The sequence below is a fragment of the Tachyglossus aculeatus genome, chromosome X4, assembly GCF_015852505.1.
Source record: "Tachyglossus aculeatus isolate mTacAcu1 chromosome X4, mTacAcu1.pri, whole genome shotgun sequence".
Taxonomy (NCBI): domain Eukaryota; kingdom Metazoa; phylum Chordata; class Mammalia; order Monotremata; family Tachyglossidae; genus Tachyglossus; species Tachyglossus aculeatus.
In genome coordinates, this window is record NC_052098.1 from 43,813,957 (window position 1) to 43,823,684 (window position 9,728).

The following is a 9,728-nucleotide window of genomic DNA, read 5'->3' on the forward strand; positions in this document are numbered from 1 at the left end:
GGCTGCTGCTGAGCAACTCTGCGGCCTCTTCAGCGACCAGGCAGCCAATATATTGGACCATCCACTCACCTGGGAATTTCTCTGCATGCAGCTATGTGGCATCCTTTCAGCAGTTAGAATCGTTTTTCATTAATGGTGATTGTGCTGAGCCATCCATGCTCTCTTGCCCAGGCCCCTGGAAGCCTTTTGGAAGCCCTGGAAGCATGCCTTGTGAGATGGTTGTTAATAATAATAATGATAATTATGATACTTAAGCACTTACTATGTGCAAAGCACAGTTCTAAGCACTGGGGTAGGTACACCGTATTAGGTTGGACACAGTCCCTGTCCCATATAGGTTTCACACTCTTAATCCCCATTTCACAGATGAGGTAAATGAGGCCCAGAGAAGTGAAGAGACTTGTCCAAGGACATACGGCAGACATGAGGCAGAGCCAGGATTAGAACCCATGATGTTCTGACTCCCAGGCCCGTGCTTTATCCACTAAGCTGAGAGGGTTGGTTAAATTAAGAGTCCAGGTTCTGTCCATAGAACTGTGTAAACCCTGCCTACTCTCAAAGCAGCAGACCCTTCTGTGCCCTCATCCAAGGTGTACACTGGTGTTGTGAGACACCCGCAATTTCTATACCAACTGTTGGGGTCATTTAAGGAATAGCAAATCAAATAAGGTCTGGAATAAAAAATCTCTGTGTGTCAGGGTACGACCTCTTTATGGAAAAATATTTGAGGGGAAAAGAGTGTTATTTTTAGAAGTCTGCACACGCTTTAGTGTGCATGGAAAATCTCACTCAACTCCATTAATCTTTTATTACCTTTTAGGCTGGGGGGCTTCACTCTGCTGTGCACTGGCTGCCTTTCGCCTCCATGCTGCTGTCTACAAAAACAGCCTCCTTGCTCCTGCCTGCCCACATAGTGCTTACGTGTAATAATAATAATGATGATGGCATTTATTAAGCGTTTACTATGTGCAAAGCACTGTTGTAAGCATTGGGGAGTTTACAAGGTGATCAGGTTGTCCCATGGCGGGGCTCACATTCTTAATCCCCATTTTACAGATGAGGTAACTGAGGCCCAGAGAAGTTAAGTGACTTTCCCAAAGTCACACAGCTGACAGTTGGCAGAGCTGGGATTTGAACCCCTGACCTCTGACTCCAAAGCCCATGCTCTTTAGAGAAGAAGCATGGCTTAGTGGAAAGAGCACAGGCTTGGGAGTCAGAGGTCATGGGTTTGAATCCCTGCTCTGCCACTTGTCAGCTGTGTGACATTTGGCAAGTCACTTAACTACTCTGTGCCTCAGTTTCCTCATCTGTAAAATGGGGATTAAGATTGTGGGCCGCACGTGGGACAACCTGATCACCTTGTATCCCCCCAGTGCTTAGAACAGTGCTTTGCACATAGTAAGCACTTAACAAATGCCATCATTATCATTATTATTTCCACTGAGCCATGCTGCTTCCCATGTTCTTTAGTCACTGATTCATGTCTGCAGACTGACTCCTAGTAGTTGTAGCTAGATCTTTTTTTCCTGAGGGAGTGAAATTGGGGCTTGGGGGCACTGAGGCTCCATTCCCCCATGGACCTGGTGGCTCCCTCTCCCTGTACTGGTTAAGCCTGGCTGGGCAGATCTCCTCTGGGCAGATATCAGGCCTCCCAGATCTCCTCTGTCCAGTGGGTCCAGGGCCAGCAACTCCTCCCTAAATCCACACTAGAGAACTAGAGAAACTGCCTCCCCACCCCAAAACCCCAGACTCCTTCTGGAAAAAGAATCAGTGTGGCTCAGTGGAAAGAGCCCGGGCTTGGGAGTCAGAGGTCATGGGTTCTAATCCCGACTCTGCCATTCATCTGCTGTGTGACTTTGGGCAAGACACTTAACTTCTCTGTGCCTGTTACCTCATCTGGAAAATGGGGATTAAGACTGTGAGCCCCATGTGGGACAACCTGACTACCTTGTATCTCCCCCAGTGCTTAGAACAGTGCTTGTCACATAGTAAGTGCTTAGTAAATATCATTATTATCATTAATAAAAGAGATACTGAAAGGTCATCATGGGAAATGCCCGTCTGTTTTATACCCTCCACAGCCCCAGACCAAAGCTTTTCTTTTTTTTTTTTTCCAACCATATTTGTTAAGCACTTACTATTTGACATGCACTGTACTAAGTGCTGGGGCAGATACAAGATAATCAGGTTGGACACAGTCCATGTTCGACATGGGGCTCACAGCTTTAATCCCATTTTTTTACAGATGAGGCAACTGAGGCACAGAGAAGTTAAGCAACTTGCCCAAGGTCACACAGTGGACATGTGGCAGAGTCAGGATTAGAACCCAGGTCCTTTCATTCAAATCATTCAATCATATTCATTGAGCACTTACTGTGTGCAGAGCACTGTACTAAGCACTTGGGAGAGTACAATATAACAATAAACAGACATATTCCCTGCCCCAAACAAGCTTACAGGCTAGAAGAGTCCCAGGCCCATGCTCTGAGAACCTTGATGATTCAGATCCAGAAAAGGAATTTTCCCTAGTGCCTGGAGTTCCAATCCCGGGGTTTTCAGGTCTTCACTGCGGGGAGGTTCTGAGGATCACTTATCTGAATCCCTCCCACTGCAGCCAGAGCCTGTCCTCCCTTTTCAGTCCCCAGGGAAGGTAGAGAACAGCTGCTTGCTGCCTGCTGAACCATCAGCCTTTTCCCAGACCAGGGTCGGTCCCTAGTGACAGCCAGGCAGCACCAGGGCTTTTGCTATGGATAAGTGACAAAGTCAGGGCCTGGGCAGCCCCAGGGGCCCCAGTAGTTTCTGCCTGAAGAGCTAAATGATTCCCAGGCCCTTAGGGATCACCCTCAGTGGTTCCTCATTGCTCCAGGTCACCGTTTTGACCTGTAAGTTGCCTCCCCATCAGCCTACCAGGAAATCAGGTTTTTCTGGCCCCCTGTTCCAGTAGAGAGGCAGGGCCTGAAATCTCAAGGTGGCATTAGGGAATAGTCAACCCTACCTGGGCATGAGTGGCCCCAGACAGGTCCTGGGGTTCACAGTGGCAGAATGCCAGTTCTTCCTTTTAGAAAAGCAGGCTATGCCACTTATCTTAGACTGTGAGCCCCATGTTGGACAAGGACTGTGTCCAATCAGATTAACTTCTACCTACCCGAACACTTAGTACAATACTTGGCACCTAATAAGTGCTTAATAACTATGATTTTCATTATTATTTACCAATGAGGGGTGTGGGGCTCCAGGCAGCACACCAGACCAGAAGAGTGGGTTGGGGTTAGAATAAGACATCTCGATCTATTTCATTCAGTTGTATTTATTGAGTGTTTACTGTGTGCAGAGCACTGTACTAAGTGCTTGGGAAGTACAAGTTGGCAACATATAGAGATGGTCCCTACCCAACAACGGGCTCACAGTCTAGAAATGGACTCACAGTCCCCTGGTCTCCCTCAGCCAGCTGAGGTAGGAAGCCATTGGTTCCTAGTAGTAGTAGCAAAGCAGCGTGGCTCACTGGAAAGAGCCCAGGCTTGGGAGTCAGAGGTCATGGGTTCGAATCCTGACTCTGCCACATCAATCAATCAATCAATCATATTTATTGAGCGCTAACTGTGTGCAGAGCACTGTACTAAGAGCTAGGGAAGTACAAGTTGGCAACATATGGAGATGGCCCCTACCCAACTTTCTGTCTGTCTAAAAAAGAGACAAGGGTAAGGCTGGATTAATAACACTGAAATAGAAGACAGTTCACCAAGATTCAGTTCTTTTTTTAATAAGAATTATTAAGCACTTACTATGTGCCAGGCACTGTAGTAAGTGTTGGGATAAATACAAAATAATGAGGTTGGACACAGTTCTGGTCCCACATGGGGCTCATAGTCTAAATTGGCAGGAGGAGGATTTAATCCCCATTTTTCCAGATGAGGTAATTGAGGCACAGAGTAGCTAAGTGACCTGTTCAAGGTCATATAGCAGGCAAATGGCTGAGCTGGGGTTAGAACCCAGGTCCTCTCACTCCCAGGCCTGTGTGATTTCCACCAGGCAAAGTCCTATTCCCCTGGCTCTTATCTGTCCTAGAGACTGCACTACCTGACAGTGCCTAGGTTCTGACCATTAAATCAGCAGTAGGGTTGTTCCTCTTTCACTGGTACTAGTTTACACTGGCTGAGCCATTTCATTTGCTTCAGGTAGATTCAGGCCACCTTGCATAGAAGTGATTGGATCTGGACTGTTAAGCCAAGCAGCATGCCCTAGTGAAAAGAACATGGGCCTGGGAGTCTGAAGACCTGTGTTTCATTCCTGGCTCTGTCAAGCTGTGTGATCTCGGTCAATCAATCAATCAATCAATCAATCGCATTTATTGAGCGCTTACTATGTGCAGAGCACTGTACTAAGCGCTTGGGAAGTACAAATTGGCAACACATAGAGACAGTCCCTACCCAACAGTGGGCTCACAGTCTAAAAGGGGGAGACAGAGAACAGAACCAGTGTTCAGTGCTTGGTCCCCTTCTGTTCTCAATCTACACTCACTCCCTTGGTGACCTCATTCGCTCCCACGGCTTCAACTATCATCTCTACGCTGATGACACCCAGATCTACATCTTTGCCCCTGCTCTCTCCCCCTCCCTCCAGGCTCGCATCTCCTCCTGCCTTCAGGACATCTCCATCTGGATGTCCGCCCGCCACCTAAAGCTCAACATGTCGAAGACTGAGCTCCTGGTCTTCCCTCCCAAACCTTGTCCTCTCCCTGACTTTCCCATCTCTGTTGACGGCACTACCATCCTTCCCATCTCACAAGCCCGCAACCTTGGTGTCATCCTCGACTCCGCTCTCTCATTCACCCCTCACATCCAAGCCGTCACCAAAACCTGCCGGTCTCAGCTCCGCAACATTGCCAAGATCCGCCCTTTCCTCTCCATCCAAACTGCTACCCTGCTCATTCAAACTCTCATCCTATCCCGTCTGGACTACTGCACTAGCCTTCTCTCTGATCTCCCATCCTCGTGTCTCTCTCCACTTCAATCCATACTTCATGCTGCTGCCCGGATTATCTTTGTCCAGAAACGCTCTGGGCATATTACTCCCCTCCTCAAAAACCTCCAATGGCTACCGATCAATCTGCGCATCAGGCAGAAACTCCTCACCCTGGGCTTCAGGGCTCTCCATCACCTCGCCCCCTCCTACCTCACCTCCCTTCTCTCCTTCTACTGCCCAGCCCGCACCCTCCGCTCCTCCACCGCTAATCTCCTCACTGTACCTCGCTCTCGCCTGTCCCGCCATTGACCCCCGGCCCACGTCATCCCCCGGGCCTGGAATGCCCTCCCTCTGCCCATCCGCCAAGCTAGCTCTCTTCCTCCCTTCAAGGCCCTGCTGAGAGCTCACCTCCTCCAGGAGGCCTTCCCAGACTGAGCCCCTTCTTTCCTCTCCCCCTCGTCCCCCTCTCCATCCCCCCGTCTTACCTCCTTCCCTTCCCCACAGCACCTGTATATATGTATATATGGTTGTACATATTTATTACTCTATTTATTTATTTATTTATTTATTTATTTTACTTGTACATTTCTATCCTATTTATTTTATTTTGTTGGTATGTTTGGTTCATACATCAAGTTACTTAATCAAGTAACTTGATGTATGAACCAAACATCAATCAAGTAAATCAAGTAATGAATCAAGTAAATCAAGTTACTTAATTTCTCGGTTTTTTGTTTCCTCATCTGTAAAAATGTGAATCAAATACCTGTTCTCCCTCTAAGAGTATAAGTTCAATGTGAGATGTGAGAATGCTTCCAATCTGATGATCTAGCTCAGCACTTAGTACAGTGCTTGGAACAAGGATTTTTTATTGTTATTACTGTAGGCTCAAGAGCTCTGGTGGAATGATGGCGGGCACAGGGAGGAGGTAGTAGTAGCAACAGCATTTATTGAGCACTTACTGTGAGCCCGCTGTTGGGTAGGGACCATCTCTATATGTTGCCAACTTGTACTTCCCAAGTGCTTAGTACAGTGCTCTGCACACAGTAAGCGCTCAATAAATATGATTGAATGAATGAAGAGTACTGTGAAGAGCATTGTACTAAGTGCTGAGAAAGTATATAGAAGTGGGGATTAGACACAGTCCCTGTCCCACAAAGGGCTTACCATCAGGAAATAAAAGGGGCAAGGGGGGACTCACAACATATATATGGAGTGATGAAACAGTAAAACACTAAAATAAAAGGAAAAAGACATACACACACTCACACACACTCACACACACTCACACACACTCTCACACACACACACACACACACACACACACACACACACACACTCATACCCCGGCCCCCCCCCACCCAAATCAGCAAGGGGCTTGGGCAAGAGGAGTGGAACTTCAGGCTCCTTGTGGCTCTGTCCTCAGCACACCCATACCTTTAACAATGACTGCAGCAGCCGATAGTCTTCCCTAGGTTTTGTGGAGGTCTCTGGCTACGAGCACTTTCCTGTTTCTCGACAAATTGGTGTGAGGCAATTGCTTCATTTAGCTGCAGTGGAGAGGGGGTGGGCGGAATGGTTGATGTGAGTGTAGGGTACAGGGAGCCAGGAGAACCCTTGGCTTGGTACTTGGAGAATGTCTGCACTCTCCCCTGATATCGTGTTCGAACGATAGTGGTTCATTCTATAAAACATCCTATTCATTAGAAGCATATTATTGTCTGTATCCCCCGCTAGACTGTAAGCTCAATATGGGCAGGGAATGTCTGCTTATGCTGTTGTATTGTACTCTCCCACTGCTCTGCACAGTACTTAGCTGTACAGTGCTCAACAAATGCCATTGATTGATTGATCAAGGGAGAATGGTTATGGCAGGAGATGGGCAAAGCTTTGAAAGTCAAAGTGAAAGCCTGGTTCGAGAGAGGCAAGACAACCCTTGTGAGGATTGGCCATAGGGAACTCAGAGCTGCAGCCTCCCCTGGGGCCCTTCAGCCCAGCTATGAATACATAGTGTGGTAATAGCGAATGAGGGAGAGGGAATTTGACTGTGCTTTCACTGATTCCAGTGCCTTCTGCCCATCTTCCAGAACTATTTCCTTAAGATACTGACTCTCTTAATGATGGCATGTATTAAACGCTTACTATGTGCCAAGCACTGTTCTAAGCACTGGCAAGGTTACAAGGTGATCAGGTTGTCCCATGGGGGGCTCACAGTCTTCATCCCCATTTTACAGATGAGGTAACAGAGGCCCAGAGAAGTTAAATGACTTGCCTAAAGTCACACAGCTGACATTTGGCAGAGCCGGAATTTGAACCCATGACCTCTGACTCCCAAGCCCATGCTCTTTCCACTGAGCCACGCTGCTTCTCTCTAGCCTTGGGGGAGTTAAATGCTTATAATAATAATGATAAATACCAAAATTATTATTCATTATTATTACTATTTGTCTTGTCTTATGCTGTTGAGTCATCTCTGACCCATATCGACACCAGGACACATCTCTCTCAGATTGCCCCACCTCCATCTGCAATCGTTCTGGTAGTGGATCCACAGAGTTTTCTTGATAAGATTAAAGAAGTGGTTTACCATTGTCTCCTTCTGTGCGGCAAAATTGAGTTTTCACCCTCAGCTCTCTCCCATGCTCCTGCTGCCCAGCACAAGTGAGTTTTCACTTGTAGCAGATTGTCTTCCACTCACTAGCCACTGCCCAAGCTAGGAATGGAATGGATATGCCTCTGCTTAACTCTCCCTCCCGTAGTCGAGACTGGTAGAGTACCGGAAACTCTCCAGGTGCAGCTCTGAGAGAACTATTATTATAATTATTATTAATTGTGGTATTTTGTTAAGCACTTACTATGTGCCAGTCACTGTACTAAGAACTGGGGTAGATACAAGCTAATCAGGTTGGACACAGTCCATGTCCCACATGGGGCTCACAGACCTAAACCCCGTTTTACAGATGTGGTAACTAAGGCCCAGAAAAGTGAAGTGACTTGCCCCAGGTCACAAAGCAAATAAGTTTGGGAGCAGGGATTAGAACCCAGGTCCTTCTGACTCCCAGGCCTGTGGTCTAAGCACTAGGCCATCAGAAAATCCAGTGCCTGAGCATTTATAAGTACACAAAGTTCTTCAAGACTAGAATTCCTATACTTTCTTGGCAACTCATCTGGGCTGCAAATGGAAAGGACCAGGCTATCAAAAACTCGCACCCAAACACAAATAAAGACCCAATACAGGATGACAAATAGCAGGCTTGAAACAAGATAGCAGAGAGACTTCCTACCCCACAAGGAGCTCATGATATAAGGGAAGGGGTAAAACCACCAAGAAAAAAGGAAATATTTTTTATTTGGCACATTGTTAAAAATTCTAAAGTGAAGACTGTCTATAGGCAGATAAACATCTGTTCCTCGTTACTCCAAGCTTTAGGCATCAGGCTCATTTTGGTATTAATGGTTCTAATGGCATGCGGCAAGGCAGAGCTAGGAGGGAGAAATGAAATTAAAGGGAAAGGGAAGGCGAAGAAGAAGGACAAAGGAAAGCAGCATAGTCTAATGGATAGAGCACAGGCCTAGGAGTCAGAAGGACTTGGCTCTAAATTCGGCTCTGCCACTTATCTGTTGAGTATTCTAAAGTCACTTTACTTCTATATGCCTCAGTTACCACATTTGTAAAATGGAGATTTAGACTGTAAGCCCCTGTGGGACAAAGACTACATCCAATCTGATTTTCCTGTAGCTATCCCAGTACCTAGTACTGTGCCTGGCCCATAGTAAGTGCTTTACAAATACAAATCTATCTATATAGTTATAATGGTTGTAACAATTCAACTGTTTCTGACAGGAGCACTATTTTGCTGGCCTATGAAATGTGAGGAGAAGGAAAGGGAAGGGAAAAGAGAGGGAAGGGGAATGGGAAAGGGAAATGACAATGTTTGGGGCAGTGTCTAGGGTGGGACAAAAACTCTCAGGAAATCCCATTCCCTTCCCATACCTCTAAGCATTGTCCTTAAAGTCTTATCTCTCCTTGCTTATGGGTCGGGCAGAAAAAGATTCGACCAAAAATTCCTGTCCATATTTTGAGTTTATGATAGCCCATCAGAGTTTTCGGTGACTAGATTTCCTGATTAGTCTGATTCCTACTCAGTCCCCGGAGAGTTGACCATTAGAGGCACATTTTTTTTTCTTTCATTCCCTGAGAGCTGGCTCTAATGAAACCAGATTGTCCCACCCTCCTATTCAGCTCAGCTATGGATAGTTAGACCTCAGTGGAGGGTTTGAGGTAATTTAACTCTGTTCTCACATGGATCATACCCCCTGCCACACCTGGAGGTTACTTGTCCATGGTGTCTATCTGCTTAGAAATGAGGCAGGAAGGGAATTGGTTAAATCATGATGGGGATTAACCAAACACTAGTGTAGGGGAATAGGACTTACTGGGGCTGGAGGATGTGGTGGGTCTCACTGCAAATGTAACAGAACAGTGCTTGGCATATAGTAGGCACTTAACAAATGCCACCATCATCATCATCAACAAAGAATGAAACTCTGTGCCTGAATTTCCCGGTCACCAGCAACTCCAAATAACAAGGAGGGCAGTGAACGAGCTGGAAAGGATGGGATCTGGGGCAGTTGTCCCAACTGCTGGAAATCAGGCTTACAGCAGAGGCTCATAACTGCAAAGGGTGGAACCTTCCTTAACTGTCGTAACTCACTCCCCACCCACAAAATATGGTTCTGTTCAAAAGACGGGGAAACTGGTTGGT

At 46.7% G+C, this 9,728-nt stretch overlaps 1 non-coding gene across 1 annotated transcript; it reads right to left on the minus strand.

The window, feature by feature from the left end:
- Window positions 1-7,633: 7,633 nt before the first annotated feature.
- Window positions 7,634-7,771, minus strand: LOC119948258. The gene has a single exon (XR_005456666.1). It is a non-coding gene; the product is annotated as a small nucleolar RNA SNORA7 (small nucleolar RNA).
- Between the last annotated feature and the right edge of the window lie 1,957 nt (window positions 7,772-9,728).